Source organism: Triturus cristatus, chromosome 2_2, assembly GCF_964204655.1.
Source record: "Triturus cristatus chromosome 2_2, aTriCri1.1, whole genome shotgun sequence".
Taxonomy (NCBI): Eukaryota; Metazoa; Chordata; class Amphibia; order Caudata; family Salamandridae; genus Triturus; species Triturus cristatus.
In genome coordinates this window covers 1,207,912,443-1,207,924,086 of record NC_140582.1, presented here as the reverse complement: position 1 = coordinate 1,207,924,086, position 11,644 = coordinate 1,207,912,443, and the positions used below count along the sequence as shown (strand labels likewise).

The window sequence follows — 11,644 nt, the reverse complement described above, 5'->3', positions numbered from 1 at the left end:
TCTCTCCTCACCCTCCACACGTGTCTCTCCTCACCCTCTGGGTCTCTCCTCACCCTCCACGTCTCTCCTCACCCTTCACGTCTCTCCTCACCCTCCACGTGTCTCTCCTCACACTCCACGTGTCTCTCCTCACCCTCCATGTCTCTCCTCACCCTCCATGTCTCTCCTCACCCTCCACACGTGTCTCTCCTCACCCTCCACACGCTTCTCTCCTCACCCTCCACACGTGTATCTCCTCTCCCTTCACACGTGTCTCTCCTCACCCTCCACACGTGTCTCCTCACCCTCCGCCTCACCCCCCACATGTGTCTCCTCCTCACTCTCCACATGTGTCTCCTCCTCACCCTCCACATGTGTCTCCTCCTCACCCTCCACAGGTGTCTCCTCCTCACGCTCCACATGTGTCTCTCCTCACCCTCCACATGTGTCTCCTCCTAACCCTCCACACGTGTCTCCTCCTCACCCTCCACAGGTGTCTCCTCCTCACGTTCCACATGTGTCTCTCCTCACCCTCCACGTGTCTCTCCCCACCCTCCACGTGTCTGTCCTCACCCTCCATGTGTCTCTGCTGCACGCCTCACACTGCTGCACGCCACACACTGCTGCACGCCTCACACTGCTGCACGCCTCACACTGCTGCACGCTTCACACTGCTGCACGCCACACCCTGCTGCATGCCGCTGCACGCCACACACTACTGCACACCTCACACTGCTGCACGCCACACACTGCTGCACGCCTCACACTGCTGCACGCCTCACACTGCTGCACGCCTCACACTGCTGCACGCCTCACACTGCTGCACGCCACACACTGCTGCATGCCGCTGCACGCCACACACTGCTGCACACCTCACACTGCTGCACGCCACACACTGCCACACACTGCTGCACGCTGCACACTGCTGCACGCTGCACACTGCTGCACGCCGCCCACTGCTGCACGCCACACACTGCTACACGAAACAGTGCTGCACACCACACACTGCTGCACGGCACACACTGATGCAACCGGCACACTGCTGCACGCCACACACTGCTGCACACTGCTGCATTACTCACTGCTGCATGCTGCACGACACTGCTGCACGCAGCACACTGCTACACGCAGCACACTGCTGCATGCCGCACACTGCTGCACGCCGCTGCACGCCACAGTGCTGCATGCCTCACACTGCTACACAAAACACTGCTGCACGCCGCACACTGCTGCACGCTGCACACTGCTGCACGCTGCTGCATGTCACAGTGCTGCATGCCTCACACTGCTACACGAAACACTGCTGCACGCCGCACACGGCTGCACGCCGCACACTGCTGCACGCCGCACACTGCTGCATGCCGCACACTGCTGCACGCCGCACACTGCTGCATGCCGCACACTGCTGCACTCCACACACTGCTTTTATGCGAGTTTATGCTACTGACATTGTAAATGACAATGCCTTTTATTTGTTTTAAAACCAAAACATAAATAAAAGGCATTGTAATTTTACAATGCCAATAGCTCAATCTCTTATAAGCGAGACCTATTGCATTGCAAATGCTTGTTTTTTTAGGCGCTGGGAGATAAAGTGATGTGCCCACAATCACGGGCTGATGAGCTGATGCCGGGACTCAAACTCGGTTCCCCAGTTACAAAGTTGGCAGCCTTGGCAGTATGGGTAAGCATGGTAATGCCAGAGATTATTATCCATATTCATTGTTCAAGTATCATGCAAAATGGTTTAAAGAGTGCATAATTTAGACTAGCTGGCTTGCATCAGTCTATGGTTTATTTTCTGCGAACGTGCAGAAGGGTATTGCTTGGAATATAGCCTAATGGCATGTTGTCAGCAAATAGCAGAAGTACAGGAAGGGGCTGGTTGAGTGCTTTGACATGGATATGATAAGATTCAGTCACACCAGGAAATGCTGCACAACAGTTCACAGCTGTGGAATCGGTGCGATCCCGGACTAAAGCAGAGCAAGTGAGTTATTTTACTCTAATTAGTTTTATCTTCATTTTATAGGGACGTTGAAGCACAAGCTGTCATTATTTCTCATCAGTCACAACTTGCTGCTGTGTGTTCATTTCTGCTGTGCTGAAAGGAGAGCCTGGTGTTTTGCAGAGTTTTTAATCACATGACAGCAGCTGGGCTTATTCTATATTTCATAGATCTGAAACAATGCCCTTTGCTCACATATAGAAGTGACTGAAATGCGAAGTAGAAAGTGTTCCTACAACAACATTGGGCAATAGTGCATTACGTAATGTGTCCTGTGTGTGGGCATGTGAATGCAATGTCGCAATGCAGGTGCTGCCTCTATTGGTGTAAGTGATTGGGTCATGTGTGTCCACTTTCATCTTCAGAAATGTTATTGCAGGTGGAAATGAAATCACTCTATACTGAGTGCACCACCAGCCAGCATATTCATGTGTAATGCCTGCAGCCTAATGGTGTTAGCAAAGGCTGGATCACTAAAGCTTTTAGACGCTGTGTTGCATTCTTCCTACTTAAGCTCCCTGAGAGTCGTGAATGGTGAAGATTTACTGCTCTCATCCCACATGTTGCTTATGAGCCCAGACTTCACATTTCTGGAATTCCTCAATTCCCAGTGAGAAAGGTAAGGGGGCAGCAAGGCACATTATCCCAGTTTTGCAGTGACATGAAAGGCAGTGGGTTTCATTTATTTGCTTTGTTTGGGTTATTTGAATGATGGGCGGCATGTAGTTGGTCTGCTTCTGAGTCAACTTTTGAGTAACCTGATCTGGTTGCATTAAACATCTTGATGGCTCCACGGTTTCTCATTGCAAATCTTTTTGATAACAAATTACATGGGGGCAATAGATGGGGTTTAACTCTAACCATCTTGCATTTTTCTAGGATTTCTCATTATACTTTACTGAAATGTTTTTTCATCCCTTCCTGCAGTATGAGATGCCACCATCACCGCCTTAATATACCCCTGATTCCATCTTCATTGGCCACACAGTCAATCAATCTATGCACAACTAGTTACAAATATAAAACCGATATGTCATTATTTTTTCAGCCACTGAAGAGATCTGTCTGCATTTGCCACAACCCCTCATCCTTCCGAGGTCGATACATTAGGTGGCATTGAATTGTGCCTGAAATGTAATGCAACCACTTAGTTGCACTTTTGGTGAACAGTTTTACTGCCTCCATTAGTTATTATTTTTACTAATGATGTCGACTGTGTGCCTTCTGTGTTGCTGCCCCCGCAGGGACTGGTCTGACTGGTCGGTGTGTGAGACATATTTTGAATGTTTGTGGGTCTGTTTTCTTCTCTGCTGGTCCCATGTGTACTAGTGATTTCAATTATATTCTCACAAACATTGTCTACATTAAGCTCAAATCCATGCAGTCTTCCACACCTTGGAAAACATTTATACAGAGTATGTTTGCAAGTTTAAAACTGCCTAAATTTGTACATTTGGACTACTTTTTAGCAATCTAATGCACTAAATGGGCCACTTCAATGTTGGCATTATTTCTGTCCCCTCTGGCCCTGCCTCTCTACACCTCATGTGCGTCAAACATCTCCACATACATCCTGCTTTCCAACCTCCTTAAACCAAAACAGTGTCTGTTACTTTGTTTCACAAACCGCAACTGATCTTTTCAAATTTTTCTGTTCTCTTCACTTTGTTCACCACGTTCACCCTTTCTAATTGTAATTGCTCCAGTATTACATTTTGGCACCCTATAAAATTATAAACTGTTTATTTTCATTCTCCTCACTTATTTTTAGGTCTCGCCTGTGTGAGCATGAGCTAGCGCATGCGCTATCGCTGGCGAGAGATATTGTGTTGATGAATGGGCTTCTATGTCAACAATCCTCTAGGTGTGCCCTACAAGGTCATGCAGCGGGTTGCACATTCGAGATCTGAGCTGTAGTAAGAATGTTTCCTTTCTAGCCTCTCATTCTTTATGCTCGCGTCATTATTGTACTTATTTACTAGCTGACATTTAGCTCTTAAACAACTACCAAGCATCAAAAAAATCAGGTCTTAAATATGAAATTATACAAACACTTTATTTTGTGAGACTATTTAAACACATGCAAAAACAATGATTCAAAAACCTTGTTCAAAGTTTATATCAATAGGGCCTCATTTACGAGGCCCTACCAGCACTATTGTGCCGCCGTAACATCACCTTTTCATTGTTCCGGTGAAGCAATGTGCCACTGGCATAATTATAAGGCCACATAACGTGGCTTTTCATGGTCTTTTAAATATGTTCCCCTTTCACACAGAAAACCCCTCATCAACTGGCAAAACAGCTGATGAAGGTGTACAGTGTGTTCTGGTATATACTGTTGCAAAGACTGTACCCCAATGGAGCAATCTTACACCTGGGGAGCAATCCCCATTGGCAGGCATATAGTGAGAATTCCATGTTTTTCTTGGAGTCCCGTAAAGGGAAACACTGTTTAAAGCTGATTGTTTTTTGTGCAATCCACAACGGATCACTGGCGGGAGACGAGTGTCGATTTCATTATGCGGATCCAAAACTTCAGACATGAAGTCTGGCTGTTAGAATAAAGTGTATATAAATTGGCATGTTTGATTTTATCATATCAACATAGCCTCAATCAACGGGTGGCTATCAAACCACATCAGCGACTCATCAGCCTAGGATTATGGGAACAGTGATTCATCTACTTCTGAATATCGGTCTTTAGATTTCTTTGAATATATTTTGGATTTATATATGGATCTTACGTTTGATTTGTATATCAGATATTTGACTGCTACCCAGGCTGGGAATAATTTGGAATACTTTGGAATATATGGTGCTAACTGATTTTCTTATCTCTCATTTGTTCTATGATTGTTTACTGCCCTGAAGAAGTCCTATTTTATAGGACGATACACGTTGGCCGTGTTCTTGAAAAGAAAAATAAAGAAGAGAGAATTAAATTCTACATTCTACGCTTTATTGAGCTGTGACTACTTATATGGGCATGTGTGTTTTGGTGTGGCACAGCTTTGATTTTGTGTTGGTGTAAAATTCCCCTTTTGTTGGGGGGTGCTCTAGGACAGGGAGGACATTTGGAAGTCTGCACACGATATATATTTTCAGCATTTAGATTCCCTTGGTGATTTTTGTGATTGGTTGCGCCAATTCTTGTATTTGGTCCACTGTCCTTGTTTTTGTGCATTTTGCAATCCAGAAAGGAATCTCTTCCTGTCTGACGGGAACCTTACCCATGACTGCATTGATAGTCACTGGACTAAATCCAGGAGAAGTCAGTTGCGGTTGTTCAGCTTGAGCAGCCCTTGCGGGATTTGCTGTCATTGTTCACTTCATATATTGTGTCAACATCTGTGTATTCTGACAAGATTTGGGTACAGTGTACGTAATTTTGGTGTTGTCAGATTTGTTATATTTGGATAGGGTGTATAACCGGCTAAGACTGCCCATGTTGCTCCCTCATTGCTGAGCAGACCAAATCTAACATTGTGTAGTATGTGTGGGAGGGCCCTACCAAGTCAATTTTGGTGTTCATGATATGTTAGTGGTATTCTAGTGCTTCATAAGCTGTGTTGTTATTAGGAGCTGCTGCTAGAGTGTAGGAATGATAATGTCTTGATTGTGCATTTACTGCTGGGAATGTAACCCATAAATAGAATACCTCTGTCCTGAATGCTTTGTGGGCCTTAACCACATAGGTCACACCTCCTCCTGCAAGGGGGAGCACATGTTCTTGTAACATTTGCGTCTCTATGTATCGGCAGTTCACCAACATGTTAAATGGTGCTGCAGCAGCCATTTGAATATAGGGAGCTCAGAGAGGGTACCTCTGTGGGGTTATCCTTTGAAAGGTTGAAGCTTGACAGTCATTACATAGGGGTACCCTTTCAGCTGAGGAGGACTTTTCCCTAACACCTCGGACGTCTCCGATTAGTTCGTGAGTAGGGGTCTTTGGGTATACAAAAAAAAACTCGGGCAGTCCATTAAATAAAAACCCACGCTAAAACGTTGACAACGCCATCTCGTATGGCTTATACTTTCTCAGTAAAAACTGTGCACTGGTGGACAACTTAAAGATCAAAACTGTGAAAAACTGATTCTACGCACACAATCAGGATATATGTTGGCCTTAGTCCTGCTATCTCACAATGAACCATCTGTACACCTAACCAAGAAAGGTAACATTTATTGAAGCATTATGATTCTTGTGTAAAATATGTGTAATGCAATAATCAATAGAAGGAAACAGAATAGTGTGATCAGCAATAAAAGAATAGTGAAAAAGATGAATAATTCAACCATTGTACTGTTTACAGAGAATATATGCAAGCATGTTAATTCTGTTATATTTAGCTCCTACCTAGCTCTACCTATCCTACTGTTCATAGGATGGGTGAATATGGCCGAATCCATGTAGGGTCATCTAACTTCCCCATTACCTGTGGCAAGTGTCATGAGGAAGCCTGTCTTGGTGGAGAGCTGGGCTTCATCCCTCTCAGGAGGTAAACAGGAATCAGTTGGGCTTGAAATCCGGCATGGGTCAACCTTGCAGTGCCAGGGAACTGCTCCATAACTAAACAAAGGAGTGATGTCATTTATATATTAAACCATGTTGCCATGCTGAAGTCCCAGTCAGGCTGCGATTATTGATTCTACCCTGACAAAGCTGTTGCCAAGCGAACAATAATGAATATTTTGTGCAGTGGTCTTTAGCTTTCGTACAGAATGTTCAAAGCTTCTGATTATTTATTTATTTTAAAGCATTGTATAGCGCGAACATGACCCAAGTGGGTATCAGAGCGCTGTACATATGCGTTGTGGAAGACATAGGTAGATAGTTGTGGGAGAAAAGTAATGATATACAGAAATAACATCAAGTACAAAATGACATATTAGAGTCCGGCATTGGAGCCGTACCATTTGTTAGGTAGCAAATTAATCTTCTGTATACGATAGGAGACAAAAAGAGAAAAGCTTATAGCTCAACGCAGTGCTCATCAGTAGAGCTTTCACTTCCCTTTTGAAGGCAAGTGTTGAAGGAATCAGTCTCGTTTCCACAGGAAGGGAGTTCCAGAATCTCGGTGCAATACCTGAGAATGTACGATTGTGGGTTTTCATTTTTTTAAATTTCTTCGGCTTGAGCAGCAAGGTACTGGAGCCCTTTGAAGAACGGGAGCGACCCGATAGTTCGAGCTTATTTGCCAGGTACAGAGGAGTGTTGAAATGCAGTGCTCTATGGGTCATACATGCAATTTTTAATTGAATCCTCGACTCAAACGGAAGCCAGTTAAGAGATTTCAGGTCCGGAGAAATGTAGTTGGTTTTCTTGGAGCCAGTGATGAGCCTAGTCGCAGCATTCAGAGATGCTCTGAGGGCGGCTAATTTGTGTCTCGGTAGCCCGCAGAGAGTGACACTGCAGATTTGACACTAGTCGTGAGATGTCTAGCACTTGTACTGCAGATTTGAAGTCATCGTGGGGAAGGTAGGGTTTGAGTTTTCATAGGATGCTCAGTTGGAAGTTTGCTCCTTTGGTAGATGCGCTGATGTGATCCTGCATGTTTAGGTTCTTATCCAGTACTGTTCCCAGCGATTTCATGGAATCTATGATGTGTGGTGTGCAGTTGAGAGCGGAGAGGTTTTTCGGATATTTCTTCACAATGGGGGTTTGCTTGGTGGGTGAGATGAAGAATTCAGTTTTAAGGGCGTTTATTTTGAGGTGGTTGGAGGTTAGCCAATTTAGGGTTTTGTGCAGGGTTCCGTTGAGGATCTTGATATCTTCAGGGGAAGATATTTTCATGTACAATTGGGTGTCATCCGCATACATGTGATATTGGATGTAAGATGCTTTGAGGATTACAGTAAGAGGTTTAGTGAATAGGTTGAAGAGCGTGGGGGAGATCGAGGACCCTTGGGGCACCCCCAGGGTGCAGGGACTGGAATTAGGTATGGTTTGATTGGATTTGACTCTCTGCGTTCTGTTATTGAGAAAAGAGGCAAACCATTTTAGTACAGTGCCTGAGAGCCCCATCCTACATTCCAAAAGGCTCAGTAGATTGTCATGTTTGACAGTGTAAAACGCAGATGAGACGTCAAGTAGTATTAGTAGGCAAGATTCATTCTAGTCTAGCATTTTGAGAGCGTCATCCACTATATGAGTGATGGCCTTCAGTGCTGTGGCCGGGACGGATGCCCGATTGGAATTGATCAAGAAGTTGGAATTCTTCAATGTGGTTGCACAGATGTACATGAACACATTTCTCAAGGAGTTTTGCCAGAGTTGGGATGTTTGTATTAGATTTGTGGTCCTTCACACCAGAACCTGGGCTTCTATTGGAATTCTCTAGGGCATATTATCAAGCCCCTTATCGCCGCTTTAGCAGCAGTTTCCTGCAGCTAAAGCGGCGATAATGTTATTGCCGTTCTTGATAATCTGGCCCTAAGTCTCTATTCCATGTATCTTCTCCTTTTCACTCCATCATTCAGCAAAGCCATAAACATATCTCTTCTAGACAGCCTGTTATTGTCTGTACGAGTCTCAGACCTGGAAGCTCTTTCAGTCTCTATCCAGTCCCCCAATTCTCCTAACTCACGGACTACCTCAACCACCTGCGCAAAAGTATTACCAGTCTGATTGATTAGCAAAGTCATCATCACTTGTTTGTATGCGGGGGAGCTGTACGACTTATTCTATTTCGCACACACGCATTCAACAGCCCATCAATCAACCTATGTGCGTTATCCAGAAAAATAGCAGTTTTAATCACCTCCTCCTTAAGCCTCTGTATAGCATCTCTCAATATATACCAAGGTTAGTCACTCACTGGCCAGTATGACTCTGTCGGGTATTTATGACTACATCCAAGCACGGCCAACTGCAACAAAATGATTTTATTATTGTCACTGTAATTCCTAAACTGCTCCTGTAGAATCAAAACTAAGTGTACAAAATTTCACTGCAGCTCCATGATCTAACATCACCCCAGCAGCGCCCAGATCAAACAACCGCACCATCCACGTAAGCAGAGGTTCTGCAGGTCTTTGTCGAAATCTGTCGGGAATGTCAATCTCCTGCTGAGTAAAATCTTCCATACAGTCCATCACAACCCCCTGTGGATAATTTGGACTACCCTGTATCTTCCGACGATATATGGGTTGCGCCTGAATCACATTGCGTTCCATCGACTCACCCTGCCTGCCAGCTTGATCACACTTGCCAGCCTGATTACACTCTCCTCCAAAGTCCGAGAACTCTGAGGAATCCCAAATATTTCCATCTCACGTTTCAGGGTCCCAATTAATTCCTACCTTTGCAATAGCTAAACGTACTTTTCTCTTGTTAACCCTTCCTCTCCTTTTCTTATACTTGTATTGGGGAATACGAACTGCAGCCTTTTCTGCCAAAGTCTGGTAGGTTTCCAACTCATCTTGCAATAACTTATTCCGACAGGTTAACATCGTAGAGGCAGTTTTGGCTTCCACAAACTGTTTCTCTAATTTTTCAAATCCACGCTGCAGCTGGACATATTTTTCATGCATTTTACGATAAGCACTTAAGAGGATCCAGCCCCTTCTTCCTAACATATCAAGCTCCTCTCCTTTCTTAAGAGGCACTCTTTGCAAACACGCAACCACTTGTGCTGGCTCAGCGTCAGCTAAACACACACTCCAATTTTCATGCAACCCAGCGCAATTAGCCCACTCATGGGCAAGCATACCGTATGGGGCTAACTCCCAACCCGGTATTCCAATTGGTATCTGGGAATCTGCCTTCAATTTTCTAGAAATCATATTTTTTCCCCTTTTAATTTCAACGTTCGAATCCTGTTTGTGACGCCAAGATGTAATGAATGTGTCTTTTCCACAATAGGACACACCCAAAACTCTGCACTCCCAAAAGGAGGCAAATGTACCACTGCACCTTTAAATAATACACGTTTGAGCAGCACTCCCAAAAGGACGAGGCAAAGACCCAGCACTCCCTTAAGGCGAGGCAAGAAAACAAATCCAGGTGCTTTTAAAATGACACACACAAGTTTATTAATGCAATATTTTAGAAAGGTAGGCTAAATATATCAGTAAATGCAGACTCCCAAATATAAAGTGACTTAAGTAAATAATTAGAATAGAAATGCAGTATATACAAGTAGCAAAGAGTAGAAATTATATACAATATGGTTAGGAACACCTCACCGATCGATTCTGCAACATCCTTGCCAACTCAAACTGGGGAGCCCTTCAACAGCCCAGGAAGGAGTTCGATAAGGACACAAGTTCCGTCACCTCCACAGCAATACGTCTATTCTATGGTGAGCTTCCGCCTGGACCTCGAAGGTTCCCCAGCTTAAATATTATTACTCAACGTGAGGCAAAGATTCTAGAAAACCTCGTCCCCTTCTCATTGGAAAAAAACAAGCTGGCTGTACAAATCTGTGTCAAGGTCAAGACGGAGGCTGGCCAAGCTCCCGTATTTTGACTCAGAGGCAGAGTTGTACATTCCACAAATTCCCTGAAAGGTACCAAGTACGCTTCCCACATAACATATTCCAGTTCACTCTGGTCGGAGAGTAGCGAAAAACAAATGAGGAGCAGAAACATGCCCTCCCCACATTACAGCTACGTGCGAGCACAGAAAATGGCGTCCGTTCAGAAAATGGAGTCAGTTATAAATCAATGGTCATTACATTTTTCTCTAAATTATTACAATATAAAGGTTGCATAAGGGTCTATGTTTGCTAATGATGTCTATGCATAGATATTCACAGGATGAGAGAGTTGCAGAAGGGGACTGCTTTGCTGAGAGAGTGTTGTGGTAAATACAGGCTATGCCACCTCCCGTTCTCTTAACTCGCTCGAGTCTGATAATGTTGTGGCTTAGAGGGACTAGAATGTCAAGGACAGGACCTGAGGAGTCGTCAAGCCAAGTTTCAGTGAGGATAAGGAGGTCCAGTTCCTGACCTAGGATGAGATCAGCAAGGTCCATGGCATGTTTCACAGCTGATCTAAGGTTAAGCAACATGTCTTTCAGGTGTGATTTGTGGTCAGTGAGAGAAGGCTGTGTAATGGGGACATGCATAAGGTTATAAATGTTTAAGACATTAGTGTGGAGTCCGGGAGCTCTATGCAGGTTTGATGGAATAATTTGTATAATATCCGCTATGCCTTGCTTGGGATTAGTAGCTCTAGGAGAGTTTATAGGGGAAGTTTGAGAGGTTCCAGAAGGGACTGGGATGGCAGATAGAGAGGCGTTGTAAGCTCGGAGGAGGGAGAGAATATCATGTTCCGATAAATGATTTTTGGATCTGGCGGGTCTAGATGGGGCGTTAGGGTAGGGAGTAGTACTCCAGTTCTGGCGCTTTCTGCCAGAGGTCACTCAATAGCATAGTGGAAGGAGTTGTTGGTTTAGGGTATTGGTTGTTCATTTGCAGGGTCTCCTCCGAGGTCTTGTTGGAAGAAAGGTCAAGGGCCAGCTCTGAGGTGATGTTAATGAGTTTTTGTATGTCAGTTTTGAGTTTTAGAAGCTCCCGGTTTATTTCCTTAATCCTAGAGGCGGGCCTGGATTGTGGTTCATAGCTCTTGGGGAGGGGAGGAGGAGGGTAGTTCACTAGAGTGGAGGTAGGCATGTCCCCAGAAAGGGGACGATGACAAGGGGGGTCGTCC

General features: G+C 44.8%; 1 long non-coding RNA gene across 1 annotated transcript in view; it reads left to right on the top strand.

Moving 5' to 3' along the window:
* The first annotated feature begins 2,428 nt into the window (after positions 1-2,428).
* Positions 2,429-11,644, top strand: part of LOC146863404 (uncharacterized) — a 39,383-nt gene continuing 30,167 nt past the window's right edge. Inside the window, exon 1 of the long non-coding RNA XR_014978253.1 lies at positions 2,429-2,606. This is a non-coding gene — a long non-coding RNA (uncharacterized LOC146863404). The remainder of the gene's footprint in view (positions 2,607-11,644) is intronic.